The sequence below is a fragment of the Arachis hypogaea genome, chromosome 9 (assembly GCF_003086295.3).
Source record: "Arachis hypogaea cultivar Tifrunner chromosome 9, arahy.Tifrunner.gnm2.J5K5, whole genome shotgun sequence".
Classification (NCBI taxonomy): domain Eukaryota; kingdom Viridiplantae; phylum Streptophyta; class Magnoliopsida; order Fabales; family Fabaceae; genus Arachis; species Arachis hypogaea.
This window is the reverse complement of record NC_092044.1, coordinates 50344936-50363015: the sequence shown is the minus strand read 5'-3', so window position 1 is coordinate 50363015 and position 18080 is coordinate 50344936. Positions and strand designations below refer to the sequence as shown.

At 37.4% G+C, this 18080-nt stretch overlaps 1 non-coding gene across 1 annotated transcript; it reads left to right on the top strand.

The window, feature by feature from the left end:
• The first annotated feature begins 9065 nt into the window (after nucleotides 1-9065).
• Nucleotides 9066-9169, top strand: LOC112713848 (small nucleolar RNA R71). The gene has a single exon (XR_003158808.1). It is a non-coding gene; the product is annotated as a small nucleolar RNA R71 (small nucleolar RNA).
• The last annotated feature ends 8911 nt before the right edge of the window (nucleotides 9170-18080 follow it).

Below are 18080 nucleotides of genomic sequence, written 5' to 3'. Positions count from 1 at the left end.
ACTATCAAGAGTAACCCTCACTACAGAGCATTTAATAACCCAAAGAGGTGCTGGACACCAAGGTCTCAAGAAAAGAAAATAAACAAACTATGTGCCTGTGGTGTGTATGTATGGGGGAGAGACTTGAGCAAGTAAGTCCTTAGAGGTGCTTCAATACCTAGCACCTTGAACCAACTGGTTTGGGAGTGTTGGCTGAAAGCTTATTTTAAAGAGTTGCCCCCTTACAGAGCTCTTAGCCTAGGAACGAAAATAAGCCCTGAAATAACAACAAAAGGATCAATGAATAAAAGTCTCATGGGATGCAATCACAGTGAGTATTCTAGGACATGATAAAGGTCTAAAAGCTAGGAATGAACCTAAGTTGCTATGCATGAAACCACCATAAAACCAGGGACATGACTTCCACAAGAATGACTCATTTCTCTTGGGATTCCATTCATCATTCTCTTGTTCCAGTACTTGCTTAGGGACAAGCAAGCTTTAAGTTTGGTGTTGTGATGCCAGGGCATTTTGGCCAGTTTCACTGACCTTTTCTTTACTGTTTTTAAGGTAGTTTCATGCATTTTCTTAGGAAATAAGCTATTTTTGGGTAGATATTCACTTACATCTTGATTCAAGCATACATTGTGCACTTTACATGATTTCATGAGAATTTTGCATGAATTTTATGATAAATTGGATGATGCATGATCCCATGATTAAGAGCAAGACTTTGATGCACTTTGTTTGATTGATTTCAGGCCAAAAGAAGAAGAGAAGAAGCCACGTTAGTGGCTACGTTAGTTACACTAACGTGGGCACTAACGTGGAAGGAAGGAAAGCCCCAACGTTAGTGAGAAAAATTAGTGGTATTAACTTTGAAGAAAGAAAATGGAGCCAACGTTAGTGACACTTAACATTATCACTAACGTTGGACCAAGCTCATAAGTGGCCACATTAGTTGCCACGTTAACTTAGTTAACGTGGCCTCTAACGTTAAGAAGTAAAGGGGAAGCCAACGTTAGTGACATTCAACTTTATCACTAACGTTGGCCAAGTCACAATAAGCCACGTTAACTCACACGTTAACCTAGTTAACGTGGAAGCTAACGTGAAGAAACAAGGTTGTCGACAACGTTAGTGACACCAAACATTGTCATTAACGTTGGAAGAAACCCACACTATCCCCAAGAAGCCACGTTAACTTAGTTAACGTGAAGAAGAAAGGTGACTGCCAATGTTAGTGACACCCAACATTGTCACTAACGTTGGAAGGAGCCCACACAAGCCACAATGAGCCACGTTAACTCCCACGTTAACTTAGTTAACGTGGTAGTTAACGTGGGCAAAAGTCCCACCTGGCAGCCTGACCATGCCTTCTTCAAACACGCATAACTTGAGCCACAAAGCTTCAAATGAGGTGATTCCAGTTGCGTTAGAAATCTGACATTCAGAGCTTTCCAACGATATATAATACTCTATAGTGGGCATGAAATTGAAGCACAAACAAGAGGCATCTTTCAACCCTTAAAAACACCAACTGGGCAGCAAGTGCAACGTTAGCCACAATAACTTTAGCACTAACGCCACACTTGTAGCATTAGTGTGGCTAACGTTTGCACTAACTTTAGCACCTGGACCTCAACTTGACTCACTTCTCTCTCAATTCCACTTCAAAGCTCAAGCAAGAAAGCCCACAATTGCCAACCAATCAAGACCACAAGAAGCATCTAGAATAGGAATTTTCATTTAATTGTAATTTGCTTTTAATTTCATTTTGTAATTTAGGAGAGCCTATATAAAGGCCTTAGTCTTTACATTGAAAGCATCTTGGGGGGGATCTGGATGATTCTGGAGTGGGGGATTGACGAGGGGTCTTCGGACTCCCTCCCGTCACACACTTTTCTTTCTCTTTCTTTTCTTTGTACTTTTCATTTTTATGAATTTTGAAGTTTCAATTTCAGTTTTAATCTTCATCTTTACTTTTATACACTTTCTTTCTTTTCTATTTTGTTAGAGCAATGACCAACTAACTCTTTTCATTGGGTTAAAGAGCTCTATTGTGATTCAACGGATTAAGTGTAGTTCTTATTCTTCTTCTTCTATCTTTTCTCTTGATTTTGCTTGAAAGTTTTCGATCTTCATCCAATTGGGTAGTTATCTTGGAAAAGAAGCTATTCATACTTGGATCTCTTCTGAACCTTGGAAGAGGAATGAAGAGATCATGCTAGAAATGCTTTCTCATGTTGTACCAAATTGGGTTTGGAAGGATATGTGACTATAATCCTCCAACACTTGATTTGGGAATGCATGTGGTATAATCAGTGACCATACTTCATCTCTTCTCATGAGAAATTGACCAAGGAATTGACTATTGATCAAGATTTGAGAGATTGAATTACAATTAATTGTAATTCGATCACTTAAGATTGCCAAGGAGATTAATGAATGATTGAGGAAGAGATGAGAATGAACTTAATCCGGAGGATTGCTGGTGGACGAAATTGTGATCCTCAAAATTGGTCTCTTTGTATTTGTATGAAATCAAAAATACCCCAAAGAGATCATGGTATGATGAATTGGGATCTTAATAATCCCTGGTAATGGCACCAACAACTTAGTGTTGTTGTTGGACCAAAAGAGTTACAGGCACTGTTAGAGAAGCTCACAACTCCGTTCAACTTAACCAGCAAGTGTACTGGGTCATCCAAGTAATACCTTACGTGAGTAAGGGTCGATCCCACAAAGATTGTTGGTATAAAGCAAGCTATGGTCACCTTGTAAATCTCAGTTAGGCAGATTAAATGGTTATGGATTTCGAAAATTAATAATAAACAGAAAATAAAATAGGATAGAAATACTTATTTAAATTAATGGTGGGCATTTCAGATAGGCGTGTGGAAATGCTAGAATCCTCTCAAATCTCTGTTTTCCTATTGCTTTCATCCAATCCTTCTTACTCCTTTCCATGGCAAGCTGTATGTAGGGCATCACCGTCGTCAATGGCTACTTTTCATCCTCTCGGGAAAATAGTCCTATGCGCTGTCACTGCATGGCTAATCGTCTAGAGGCATCACCCTTGTCGATGGCTACATCCCATCATCTCAGTGAAAATGGTCCAAATGCTCTGTCACAGCACGGCTAATCATCTGTCGGTTCTCAATCAGGGTGGAATAGAATCCCTTGATTCTTTTGCGTCTGTCACTAACGCCCAGCCTTCAGGAGTTTGAAGCTCGTCACAGTCATTCAATTCCGGAATCCTACTCGAAATACCACAGACAAGGTTAGACTTTCCGGATTCCCATGAATGCCGCCATCTATCTAGCTTATACCACGAAGATTCTGTTGGGGAATCTAAGAGATATGCGCCCGGCCTAAGGTAGAACGGAAGTGGTTGTCAGTCACGCGCGTTCATAGGTGAGAATGATGATGAGTGTCACGGATCATCACACTCATCAAGTTGTTGTGCAACGTATATCTATGAATAAGAATAAAAGAGAATTGAATGGAAAATAATAGTAATTGTATTGAAACTTGAGGTACAGCAGAGCACCACACCCTTAATCTGTGGTGTGTAGAAACTCCACCGTTGAAAATACATAAGTGAAAGGTTCAGGCATGGCCGAATGGCCAGCCCCCAAAACATGATCAATGGCCCCCTAAGATGAAGAATAAAACAAAACTGAGACCAAAGATGAAACGTGGTCAAAAGACGACTAATACACTAGTAAAAAGTCTTATTTATACTAAACTAGCTACTAGGGTTTACAGAGGTAAGTAATTGATGCATAAATCCACCTCCGGGGTCCACTTGGTGTATGTTTGGGCTGAGCTTGGTCTATCCACGAGATGAGGCTTTTATTGGAGTTGAACACCAAGTTGTAACGTGTTTCTGGCGTTCAACTCCGGGTTGTGACGTGTTTCTGGCGTTTAACTCCAGACAGCAGCATGTACTTGGCGTTGAGCGCCACTTTACATCGTCAATTCCCGAATAAAGTATGGACTATTATATATTGCTGGAAAGCTCTGGATATCTACTTTCGAATGCCGTTGAGAGAGCGTCATTTGGAGTTCTGTAGCTCCAGAAAATCCATTTTGAGTGCAGGAAGGTCAGATTCCAACAGCATCAGCAGTCCTTTTGTCAGCCTTTTTCAGAGTTTTGCTCAAGTCCCTCAATTTCAGCCAGAAATTACTTGAAATTATAGAAAAACACACAAACTCATAGTAAAGTCCAGAAATGTGAATTTAACATAAAAACTAATGAAAACATCCCTAAAAGTAGCTTGAACTTACTAAAAACTACCTAAAAACAATGCCAAAAAGCGTATAAATTATCCGCTCATCACAACACCAAACTTAAATTGTTGCTTGTCCCCAAGCAACTGAAAATCAAATAGGATAAAAAGAAGAGAATTTACTATAAATTCCAAAATATCAATGAATATTAATTCTAATTAGATGAGCGGGACTTGTAGCTTTTTGCTTCTGAACAGTTTTGGCATCTCACTTTTTCCTTTGAAGTTTAGAATGATTGGCATCTCTAGGAACTTAGAATTTCAGATAGTGTTATTGATTCTTCTAGTTAAGTATGTTGATTCTTGAACACAGCTACTTTTATGAGTCTTGGCCGTCGCCCTAAGCACTTTGTTTTCCAGTATTACCACCGGATACATAAATGCCACAGACACATGACTGGGTGAACCTTTTCAGATTGTGACTCAGCTTTGCTAGAGTCCCCAGTTAGAGGTGTCCAGAGCTCTTAAGCACACTCTTTTTGCTTTGGATCACGACTTTAACCACTCAGTCTCAAGCTTTTCACGTGAACCTTCATGACACAAGCACATGGTTAGGGACAGCTTTATTTAGCCGCTTAGGCCTGGATTTTATTTCCTTGGACCCTCCTATCCATTGATGCTCAAAGCCTTGGATCCTTTTTACCCTTGCCTTTTGGTTTTAAGGGCTGTTGGCTTTTTCTGCTTGCTTTTTCTTTTTCTTTCTATTTTTTTTCGCCATTTTTTTTTCGCAAGCTTTTTACTTTTCACTGCTTTTTCTTGCTTCATGAATCAGCTTTCATGATTTTTCAGATTGTCAATAACATTTCTCTTTGTTCATCATTCTTTCAAGAGTCAACAGTTTTAACATTCATAAACAACAAGATCAAAAATATGCACTGTTCAAGCGTTCATTCAGAAAACAAAAAGTATTGTCACCACATCAATATAATTGAACTAAATTCAAGGATAAATTCAAAATTCATGTACTTCTTGTTCTTTTGATTAAAAACATTTTTCATTTAAGAGAGGTGGAGGATTAATGGAATTATTCATAACTTTAAGACATAGTTACTAAACACTAATGATCATGAAGTAGAGACACAAAACATAAATGAACACAACATAAAAACCGAAAAGCAGAAAGAAATAAGAACAAGGAATGAATCCACCTTAGTGGCGTCTTCTTCTTGAAGGACCAACAATGTCCTTAAGCTCTTCTATGTCCCTTCCTTGCCTTTGTTGCTCCTCCCTCATTGCTCTTTGATCTTCTCTTATTTCATGGAGAATGATGGAGTGCTCATGATGTTCCACCCTTAATTGTTCCACATTGTAGCTCAAATCTTCTAAGGAAGTGTTGAGTTGTTCCCAATAGTTGTTGGGAGGAAAGTGCATCCCTTGAGGCATCTCAGGGATTTCTTGATGATGAGCTTCCTCAAGCATCTCTTGAGATCCGTGGAGGGTCTCTCTTGCTTGCTCCACCCTCTTCTTGGTGATGGGCTTATCCTCCTCAATGGAGATGTCTCCTTCTATGATAACTCCAGCTGAGTAACATAGATGGCAAATAAGGTGAGGAAAAGCTAGCCTTGCCATGGTGGAGGGCTTTTCGGCTATTTTGTAGATTTCATTGGAGATGACTTCATGAACTTCTACTTCCTCTCCAATCATGATGGAGCGTTGAATGAACTCCAACCATCCTCTAACCACAGGCTTGAGGTCCAGTCTTCTTAGTTGAACTGGCTTGCCTTTGGAGTCTCTTTTCCATTGAGCTCCTTCCACACATATGTCCATTAGGACTTGGTCCAACCTTTGATTAAAGTTGACCCTTCTAGTGTAGGGGCGTACATCTCCTTGCATCATGGGCAAGTGGAACGCCAACCTCACATTCTCCGGACTAAAATCTAAGTATTTCCCCCGAACCATTGTGAGATAATTCTTTGGACTCGGGTTCATACTTTGATCATGGTTCCTAGTGATCCATGCATTGGCATAGAACTCTTGAACCATTAATATTCCGACTTGTTGCATGGGGTTGGTTAGGACTTCCCAACCTCTTCTTCGGATCTCATGTCGGATCTCCAGATACTCATTTTTCTTGAGCTTGAAAGGGACCTCAGGGATCACCTTCTTCTTTGCCACAACATCATAGAAGTGGTCTTGATGGCTTTTGGAGATGAATCTTTCCATCTCCCATGACTCGGAGGTGGAAGCTTTTGTCTTCCCTTTTCCTTTTCTAGAGGATTCTCCGGCCTTAGGTGCCATTGATGGTAATGGAAAAACAAAAAGCTTATGCTTTTACCACACCAAACTTAAAATATTGCTCGCCCTCGAGCAAGAGAAGAAAGAAGAGAAGAAGAAGAAGAAGAAAATATAGAGGAGAAGGGGGAGTGTAGGTTTCGGCCATTTTAGGGTAGGTTTGGGTGGGAAATTGTTTTTGAATTTTGAAGGTAGGTGGGGTTTATGGGGAAGAGTGGATGGATGTGAGTGGTGAAGAGGGTAATTGGGAAGAGAGATTGAAGTTGTTGGGAAGTGTGATATGGGGAAGAGTGTTATAGGATTAAGAGGTAAGGTGGGAATATGTTAGGTGGAGATCCTGTGGGGTCCACAGATCCTGAGGTGTCAAGGAATTACATCCTTGCACCAAATAGGCATGTAAAATGCCTTTGCATACCCTTCTGGCATTTCAACGCCGAGGTGATGCAGGTTCTGGGCGTTCAACGCCCATGTGTAGCATGTTTCTGGCGTTGAACGCCAGTTCCATACTTGTTACTGGCGTTCAGCGCCAACTTTTCTCAATGCACACTCCTGGCGTTCAAACGCCAGAATGTTGCTTGTTTCTGGCGTTCAGCGCCAGATTCATGCTCTGTTCTGGCATTGAACGCTAGCCAGATGCTCCTTACTGGCGTTGAACGCCAGTCTGTCCTTCCTACAGGGTGTTCTTCTGCTGTTTTTGATTCTGTTTTTAATTTTTATATTTTTTTCGTGACTCCACATGATTAAGTACCTAATAAAACACAAAATAAGAGTAAAATAAAAATAATATTAGATAAATAAAAATTGGGTTGCCTCCCAACAAGCGTTCTTTTAATGTCATTAGCTTGACAGTGGGCTCTCATGGAGCCTCACAGGTGATCAGGTCAATGTTGTATAGTCCCAACACCAAACTTAGATTTTGGATATGGGGTCTTAACACCAAACTTAGTGTTTGGTTGTGGCCTCCCAACACCAAACTTAGAGTTTGATTGTGGGGGCTCTTCTTGACTCTGAACTAAGAGAAGCTCTTCATGCTTACTCTCTTTTGTCATAGAGGGATGGCCATGTGCCTTAAACACAAGGTAGTTTCCATTCAATTGAAGGACTAATTCACCTCTGTTTACATCTATCACAGCTCCTGCTGTAGCTAGGAAAGGTCTTCCAAGGATGATGCATTCATCCTCTTCCTTCCTAGTGTCTAAGATTATGAAATCAGCAGGGATGTAAAGGCCTTCAACCTTTACTAACACGTCCTCTACTATTCCATAAGCTTGTCTCAATGACTTGTCTGCCAATTGTAATGAGAACAAGGCAGGTTGTACCTCAATGATCCCTAGCTTCTCCATTACAGAGAGTGGCATAAGATTTATCCCTGACCCCATATCACATAGATCTTTTTCAAAGGTCAATGTGCCTATGATACAAAGTATTAAGAACTTGCCAGGATCTTGTTTCTTTTGAGGTAAAATTTGCTGAATCCAGGTATCTAGTTCACTAATGAGCAAGGGAGGTTCACTTTCACAAGTCTCATTACCAAACAACTTGGCATTCAGCTTCATGATAGCTCCTAAATATCGAGCAACTTGCTCTCCAGTCACATCTTCATCCTCCCCAGAGGAAGAATAGTCTTCAGAGCTCATGAATGGCAGAAGAAGATTTAAGGGAATCTCTATGGTCTCTATATGAGCCTCAGATTCCTTTGGATCCTTAATAGGAAACTCCTTCTTGCTTGAGAGACGTCCCAGGAGGTCTTTCTCACTAGGATTTTTGTCCTCCTCCTCCCTTGTGCATTCGGCCATATTGATTACATCAATGGCCTTGCACTCTCCTTTTGGATTCTCTTTTGTATTGCTTGGGAGAATACTGGGAGGAGTTTTAATGACTTTCTTACTCAGCTGGCCCACTTGTGCCTCCAGATTTCTGATGGAGGATCTTGTTTCACTCATGAAATTGAAAGTGGCCTTTGACAGATCAGAGACTAGATTGGCTAAATTAGAAGTGTTTTGTTCAAAATTCTCTGTCTGTTGCTGAGAAGATGATGGAAAAGGCTTGCTGTTGCTCAGCCTATTGCGTCCACCATTGTTAAAGCCTTGTTGAGGCTTTTGTTGATCCTTCCATGAGAAATTTGGATGATTTCTCCATGATGAATTATAGGTGTTTCCATAAGGTTCACCCTTGTAATTTACCTCTGCTATTGCAGGGTTCTCAGGATCATAAGCTTCTTCAGAAGCTGCCTCTTTAGTACTGTTGGATGCATTTTGCCATCCATGCAGACTTTGAGTGATCATGTTAACTTGCTGAGTCAACACTTTGTTCTGAGCCAATATGGCATTTAGAGCATCAATTTCAAGAACTCCCTTCCTCTGAGGCGTCCCATTATTCACGGAATTCCTCTCAGAAGTGTACATGAATTGGTTATTTGCAACCATGTCAATGAGTTCTTGAGCTTCTACAGGTGTTTTCTTTAGGTGGATGGATCCACCTGCAGAATGGTCCAATGACATTTTCGAAAATTCAGATAGACCATAATAGAATATATCTAATATGGTCCATTCTGAAAACATGTCAGATGGACATCTTTTGGTCAACTGCTTGTATCATTCCCAAGCTTCATAGAGGGATTCACCATCTTTTTGTTTGAAGGTCTGAACATCCACTCTAAGCTTGCTCAACTTTTAAGGAGAAAAGAATTTATCCAAGAAGGCCGTGACCAGCTTATCCCAGGAGTCCAGGCTATCCTTAGGTTGTGAATCCAACCATATTCTAGCTCTGTCTCTTACAGCAAAAGGGAAAAGCATGAGCCTGTAGACTTCAGGATCTACTCCATTCATCTTTATAGTCTCACAAATCTGCAAGAACTCAGTTAAAAACTGGTAAGGATCTTCAGATGGAAGTCCATAAAACTTGTAGTTCTGTTGTATTAAGGCAACTAGCTGAGGTTTCAGCTCAAAATTGTTTGCTCCAATGGCATGAATGGAGATGCTTCTTCCATCAAATTTGGACGTTGGTTTGGTAAAGTCACCAAGCATCCTTCTTGCATTATCATTATTGGGTTCGGCTTCCATCTCCTTCTCTTGTTCTAAAATTTCTGAAAGGCTACTTCTGGATTGTTGTAATTTAGCTTCTCTTAGTTTCCTCTTCAAAGTCCTTTCAGGTTCAGGATCAGCTTCAACAAGAGTGCTTTTGTCCTTGTTCCTGCTCTTATGAAAGAGAAGAAAACAAGAAAAGAAAGAGGAATCCTCTATGTCACAGTATAGAGATTCCTTTATGTTAGTAGAAAAAGAAAGGGGAGAAGAGTGAAGAAGAGTGGGTTCGGATATTTAGATGAAGAGAGGTGAAGAAAAGTGTTAGTAAATAAATAATTAAATAAAATAAGAGAGAAGAGATAGAAAATTCGAAAATAATTTTAAAAAGGGGTTAGTAATTTTTCGAAAATTAGAGATAAGATAAGATTAAAATTAAAATTTAAAATAAAAAAAGAATTTTTGAAAAAGTGATGAGATATTTTCGAAAATTAGAGAGGTAAAAGTAGTTAGGTGGTTTTGAAAAAGATAAGAAACAAACACAAAGTCAAAGAGTTAGTTGAAAAAGATTTAAAATCAAATTTGAAAAGATAAGAAGATAAGAAGTTAGATAAGATATTTTAAAATCAAATTTTTGAAAAAGTTAAAATTTTGAAAAAGATATGATAAAAAGATAAGATAAGAAGATGTGATAAAAAGATATGTTTGAAAAAGATTTAATTTTTAAAATTAAAATTAATTACTTAACTAACAAGTAACTACAATATATGATTCTAGAGTTTAAAGATTGAACCTTTCTTAACAAGAAAGTAACAAACTTCAAATTTTCGAATCAATCACATTAATTGTTAGCTAATTTTCAAAAATTTGATATAAAGATAAGAAAAAGATTTTGAAGATATTTTGAAAAGTTTTTAATGCAAAGAAAACATGCAAGACACCAAACTTAGAAATCTTTAATGCATGGACTCGAAAAATGCATATGAAAAACAACAAACAACACAAAGCAAGAAAACATCAAGATCAAACAAGAAGAGTTGTCAAAAACAACTTGAAGATCATGAAGAACATTATGAATGCATGAGATTTTCGAAAAAATAATGCATAAATTTTAAAAACATGCAATTGACACCAAACTTAAAAATTGACTCAAGACTCAAACAAGAACACAAAATATTTTTGGTTTTTATGATTTTATGAACTTTTTTGTATTTTTATTAATTTTTTGCGAAAATAAAGTTTGGAAAAACGAAAAAGAAAAGAAAAATTTTGAAAAAGATTTTTGAATAATTTTTGAAAAGAAAATTACCTAATATGAGCAACAAGATGAACCGTCAGTTGTCCATACTCGAACAATCCCCGGCAACGGCGCCAAAAACTTGGTGTTGTTGCCGGATTAAAAACTTGGCACCATTGTGGGTTGGAAATAATTGTTTGAATTGTTGTTCGAAATTGATTCCCCGGCAACGGCGCCAAAAACTTGGTGGACGAAATTGTGATCCTCAAAATTGGTCTCTTTGTATTTGTATGAAATCAAAAATACCCCAAAGAGATCATGGTATGATGAATTGGGATCTTAATAATCCCTGGTAATGGCACCAATAGCTTAGTGTTGTTGTTGGACCAAAAGAGTTACAGGCACTGTTAGAGAAGCTCACAACTCTGTTCAACTTAACCAGCAAGTGTACTGGGTCATCCAAGTAATACCTTACGTGAGTAAGGGTCGATCCCACAGAGATTGCTGGTATGAAGCAAGCTATGGTCACCTTGTAAATCTTAGTTAGGCAGATTAAATGGTTATGGATTTCGAAAATTAATAATAAACAAAAAATAAAATAGGATAGAAATACTTATGTAAATTAATGGTGGGGATTTCAGATAGGCATGTGGAGATGCTAGAATCCTCTCGAATCTCTGTTTTCCTATTGCTTTCATCCAATCCTTCTTACTCCTTTCCATGGCAAGCTGTATGTAGGGCATCACCGTCGTCAATGGCTACTTTTCATCCTCTCGGGAAAATGGTTCTATGCGTTGTCACTGCATGGCTAATCGTCTGGAGGCATCAACCTTGTCGATGGCTACATCCCATCATCTCAGTGAAAATGGTCCAAATGCTCTGTCACAGCACGGCTAATCATCTGTCGGTTCTCAATCAGGTTGGAATAGAATCCCTTGATTCTTTTGCGTTCATAGGTGAGAATGATGATGAGTGTCACGGATCATCACACTCATCAAGTTGTTGTACAACGTATATCTTTGAATAAGAATAAAAGAGAATTGAATGGAAAATAATAGTAATTGTATTGAAACTTGAGGTACAGCAGAGCACCACACCCTTAATCTGTGGTGTGTAGAAACTCCACCGTTGAAAATACATAAGTGAAAGGTTCAGGCATGGCCGAATGGCCAGCCCCCAAAACGTGATCAATGGCCCCCTAAGATGAAGAATAAAACAAAACTGAGACCAAAGATGAAACGTGGTCAAAAGACGACTAATACACTAGTAAAAAGTCTTATTTATACTAAACTAGCTACTAGGGTTTACAGAGGTAAGTAATTGATGCATAAATCCACTTCCGGGGCCCACTTGGTGTATGTTTGGGCGAGCTTGGTCTATCCACGAGATGAGGCTTTTATTGGAGTTGAACGCCAAGTTGTAACGTGTTTCTGGCGTTCAACTCCGGGTTGTGACGTGTTTCTGGCGTTTAACTCCAGACAGCAGCATGTACTTGGCGTTGAGCGCCACTTTACGTCGTCAATTCCCGAATAAAGTATGGACTATTATATATTGCTGGAAAGCTCTGGATATCTACTTTCTAACGCCGTTGAGAGCGCCTCATTTAGAGTTCTGTAGCTCCAGAAAATCCATTTTGAGTGCAGGGAGGTTAGATTCTAACAGCATCAGCAGTCCTTTTGTCAGCCTTTTTCAGAGTTTTGCTCAAGTCCCTCAATTTCAGCCAGAAATTATCTGAAATTACAGAAAAACACACAAACTCATAGTAAAGTCCAGAAATATGAATTTAACATAAAAACTAATGAAAACATCCCTAAAAGTAGCTTGAACTTACTAAAAACTACCTAAAAACTACCTAAAAACAATGCCAAAAAGCGTATAAATTATCCGCTCATCAATTGCAATATCTCTTGATCCCAATGTTCATTTTATTTTTAGTTCTTACATTTACTTTTCTTGCCATTTTACTCCTCTGCACTTTATTGCTTTCTTTACTTTTCTGTCATTTACATTTCCTTGTTATCTATCACTCCAATATGATTCGTCTAACTAGGATAATCAATTAACCATTGATTGCTTAATCCGTTAATCTCTGTGGGATTCGACCTCACTCTATTGTGAGTTTTACTTGACGACAATTCAGTACACTTGCCGAAGGGAGATTTGTTGAGAGACAAGTTTCCACCTGCATCAATTTGATACAAATTTTTTGTTACAAATGTTGTATTTTCTTGTAGTGGAACTTAATCCTTCTCTTGCTTCCACCAAACATCTTCTTATATCTTTTTACCTTTCTAACTAATGCCATTGACTTTTACTATAGCTGCATAAGTTCTAAGTCCTTGGTTTTCTCCACTATGAGGTTCATTACCGTCTCTGTCACCATTTCTAGTTTATTCGCTCCATTCGTTCAGTAGAAGGTTGCACAGCAGCAGCCAAGAATCAACCGTATTATCTCACTCGCATTCACAAGACGCCATTTGGGTATTGTCCACATCGAACAATTGATATTAAGGTGATCATTCTTAATATCTAAAGTCTAGTGCTTCAAATATCCAAAAGCAATGCTCATGAATATTTATGCTATATATGTCAAGCAGACATCCTAAATTGTATGTACACAGAAACAGAGTATGCTCAAAATCATAGTCAGTCCATTCCACAGGCTCTACGTGAACAAACTGCTCTGATACCATAATGTAACACCCTACCATACAGAGTCTTATGCTTAAGTCATAAAACAGAGGTGGCAAGGTATTACGACCTCTAAAAGTAAAATAAAATATTATATATACTATAGTTAAGAGGAGGTTTATCTAGGAGCCTTGAAGAAAGTCATTGAACAAAAAACGAGCAGAACAGTGCAACACTCACAATCGGATAAAAGTATAAAAGTATATACGATTCAACGGAAAAGATAATATATTTACGCTCTAGGATTGGAAGAGATCCAAAAATGTAATTAACAAGCTCTAGGATCGGCCTGCGAAGCAAAGACTGACTAGAGTATACTTATACATATATATATACACCCCAAAAGTAACCCAAAATAGAAAACTAACAACCTGTTTCTCCGAGTCAACCTCTAAGAGGGACAAACATAAAATACAAGGTGGAGAATCTATATACATATATAAGTATAAATAAAATACAACCTTGAGTCCCAAGAGTTCTTCGCTTCCATAGAGTCTCCAGAATACGCAGTGCGGTGCTTCTCAACCTACATCTGAAAAATAACAACACGTATGGAATGAGAACCGGAGGTTCTCAGTATGGTAGTGGTGCCCATATACATAATACTTAAAAAACTAAAATAGAAATGATGAATCAGGGTGGTTGATGAGCGGATAACTTATACGCATTTTGGCATTGTTTTTAGATAGTTTTTAGTAGGATCTAGCTACTTTTTAGTGTATTTTTATTAGTTTTTAAGCAAAATTCACATTAATGGACTTTACTATGAGTTTGTGTGTTTTTCTGTGATTTGAGGTATTTTCTGGCTGAAATTGAGGGACCTGAGCAAAAATCTGATTCAGAGGCTGAAGAAGGATTGTAGATGTTGTTGGATTCTGACCTCCCTGCACTCGAAATGGAATTTGTAGAGCTACAAAAATCCAAATGGCGCGCTCTCAATTGCGTTGCAAATTAGACATCCAGGGCTTTCGACCAATATATAATAGTCCATACTTTGCCCGAGTTTAGATGACGCAAACTGGCGTTCAACACCAGCTTTCTGCCCTATTCTGGCATTAAACACTAGAAACAAGTTGCAAGCTAAAGTCAAACGCCAGAAACAAGTTACAAACTGGCGTTTAACTCCAAGGAAGACCTCTACATGTGAAAACTTCAATGCTCAGCCCAAGCACACACCAAGTGGGCCCAGAAGTGGATTTCTACATCATTTACTTGTTTCTGTAACCCTAGTAACTAGTTTATAATAAATATAACTTTTTACTATTGTATTAGGGATCGGGGGACGAGCTTTTAGAACATCTTTGATCAGTTTTATGCTATCTTAGACTTTTATGGGGGCTGGCCATTCGGCCATGCCTACCCTATTTTCACTTATGTATTTTCAACGGTGGAGTTTCTACACACCATAGATTAAGGTGTGGAGCTCTGCTGTTCCTCGAGTTTTAATACAAAGTACTATTGTTCTTCTATTTAATTCATGCTTATTTTTATTCTATGATATCCATTTGCACACAAGAACATGATGAATGTGATGATTATGTGACACTCATCACCATTCCCACTTATGAACGCGTGATTGACAACCACTTCCGTTCTACATGAAAACAAGCTTGAATGTATATCTCTTGGGTTTCTAATCAACGATTCACATCGACTCCCCTCTGACAATGGGGAATCTGAATCCGACATTAGAATCTTTGTGGTATAGGCTAGAATCCATTGGCAGCATTCCTGAGATCCAGAAAGTCTAAACCTTGTTTGTGGTATTCCGAGTAGGATCTGGGATGGGATGACTGTGACAAGCTACAAACTCGCGACTGTAGGGCGTCGTGACAGAGGCAAAAGGATAGTAAATCCTATTTCTACACGATCGAGAACCAACAGCTGATTAGCCATACAATATCTGTGCATGCTATTTTTCGTCCGAGACGAGAAATCCGACAGTTGATTAGCCGTACAAAAATCGTAGAGAACCATTTTCACTGATAGGACGAGAGGTAGCCATTGACAACGGTGACACCCAAAATACAGCTTGCCATGGAAAGGAGTATGAAGGATTGGATGTAGGCAGTAGGAAAGCAGAGATTCAGAAGGAACAACGCATCTCCATACGCTTATCTGAAATTCCCACCAATAAATTACATAAGTATCTCTATCTTTATTTTATGTTTATTTATATTTTAGTTATTAAAACTTCATAACCATTTGAATCCGCCTGACTGAGATTTACAATGTGACCATAGCTTGCTTCAAGCCGACAATCTCCGTGGGATCGACCCTTACTCACGTAAGGTTTATTACTTGGACGACCCAGTGCACTTGCTGGTTAGTTGTGCAAAGTTGTGAAAAAGAGTTGAGGTTACAATTGTGCGTACCAAGTTGTTGGCGCCATTGAGATCACAATTTTGTGCACCAAGTTTTTGGCGCTATTGCCGGGGATTGTTCGAGTTTGGACAACTGACGGTTCATCTTGTTACTCAGATTAGGTAATTTTCTTCTTTTTTTCAACCATTACTTTATTTTCAAAAATTTTTCAAAAATCTTTCAAAATTTTTCTTCTTTTTCATTTTTCTAAAAATAATTTTCAAAAAATAAAAAAAATTATAAAATCATAAAAAACCAAAAATATTTCGTGTTTCTTGTTTGAGTTAGTGTCAATTTTTAAGTTTGGTGTCAATTGCATATTTTTATTTTTCTCAAAATTTTTCGAAAACTCATGCATAGTGTTCTTCATGATCTTCAAGTTGTTCTTAATAAGTCTTCTTATTTGATCTTCATATTTTCTTGTTTTATGTCTTTTGTTATTTTTCATATGCATTTTTGCATTCATAGTGTCTAAACATGAAAAATCTCTAAGTTTGGTGTCTTGCATGTTTTTCTTTTCTTGAAAATTTTTCAAAAAAATAAGTTCTTGATGTTCATCATGATCTTCAAAGTATTCTTGGTGTTCATCTTGACATTCATAGTGTTCTTGCATGCATCATTTGTTTTAATCCATAATTTTTATGTTTTGAGTCATTTAGTTGTTTTTCTCTTTCCTCATTAAATTCAAAAATAAAAAATATCTTTTCCTTATTTTACTCATAATTTTCGAAATCTTTGGGTTGACTTAGTCAAAAATTTTTAAAATAAGTTGTTTCTTGTTAGTCAAGTCAAGATTTCAATTTAAAAAAAAATCTTATCGTTTCAAAATCTTTTTCAAAATAAAATCTTTTCTTGTTCCTTTTATATTTTCGAAAATTCTTTAAAATTTATTTTCAAAATTCTTTTTCTTAATTTTATCTTTTATTTTTGAAAATTATACTAACAATTAATGTAATTGATTCAAAAATTTCAAGTTTGTTACTTTCTTGTTAAGAAAGGTTCAATCTTTAAATTCTAGAATCATATTTTTTAGTTTCTTGTTAGTCAAGTCATCAACTTCAATTTTCAAAATCAAATCTTTTTTAAATTTCTTTTTTCAAATATTTTTCAAAATAAATTTCAATCATATTTTTTTAATCATATATTTTCAAATCATATCTTTTCAAACATATCTTTTTCAAATCATATCTTTTACAAAATCAATTTCAAAATCTTTTCTAACTTCTTATCTTTTCAAAATTGATTTTCAAATCTTTTTCAGCTAACTAATCAACTTTTTGTTTGTTTTAATATTTCTTATCTTTTTCAAAACCACCTAACTATTTTTCTCTCTCTAATTTTCGAAAATCACCTTCCTCTTTTTCAAAATTTTTTTTAATTAACTAATTGTTTCAAATTTTAATTTTAATTTTATTTCTTTTCTTAATTTTCGAAAATCAGTAACCATTTTTCAAAAATAATTTTCGAAATTCTCTCCCTCTCATCTTCTATTATTTATTTATTTAATTACTAACACTTATCTCCTACTCATAATTCGAACCCTCTTCTCTTCTCTCTCTGTGTTCGAATTTTTCCTCTTTTATTCTTCTTCTCTTCTACTCACATAATGGAATATCTATGTTGTGACATAGAGGATTCCTTTTCTTTTCTGTTCTCTTCTTTTTCATATGAGCAGGAGCAAGGACAAGGACATTCTTGTTGAAGCAGATCCTGAACCTGAAAGGACTCTGAAGAGGAAGCTAAGAGCAGCTAAAACACAACACTCTAAAGAGGACTTTACTGAAATTTTTGAAAAAGAAGTATAGATGGCCGAAACCAATAACAATGGTAGAGGTTCAAGGAAGATGCTTGGTACTTTACTACACCAAATTCCAACTTCAATGGAAGAAGCATCTCAATCCATGCTATTGGAGTAAACAATTTTGAGGTAAAGCCTCAATTAGTTTCTCTGATGCAATAGAATTGCAAGTTTCATGGACTTCCATCAGAAGATACTTTTCAATTCTTAACTGAATTCTTGCAGATCTGTGATACTGTTAAGACCAATGGAGTTGATCCTGAGATTTACAAGCTTATTCTTTTCGCTTTTGTTGTAAGAGACGGAGCTAGAACATGGTTGGACTCTCAGCCTAGAGATAGCCTGAACTCTTGGGATAAGCTGGTCACGGCTTTCTTAGCTAAGTTCTTTCCTCCGCAAAAACTGAGCAAGCTTAGAGTGGATGTTTAAACCTTCAGGCAGAAAGAAGGTGAATCCCTCTATGA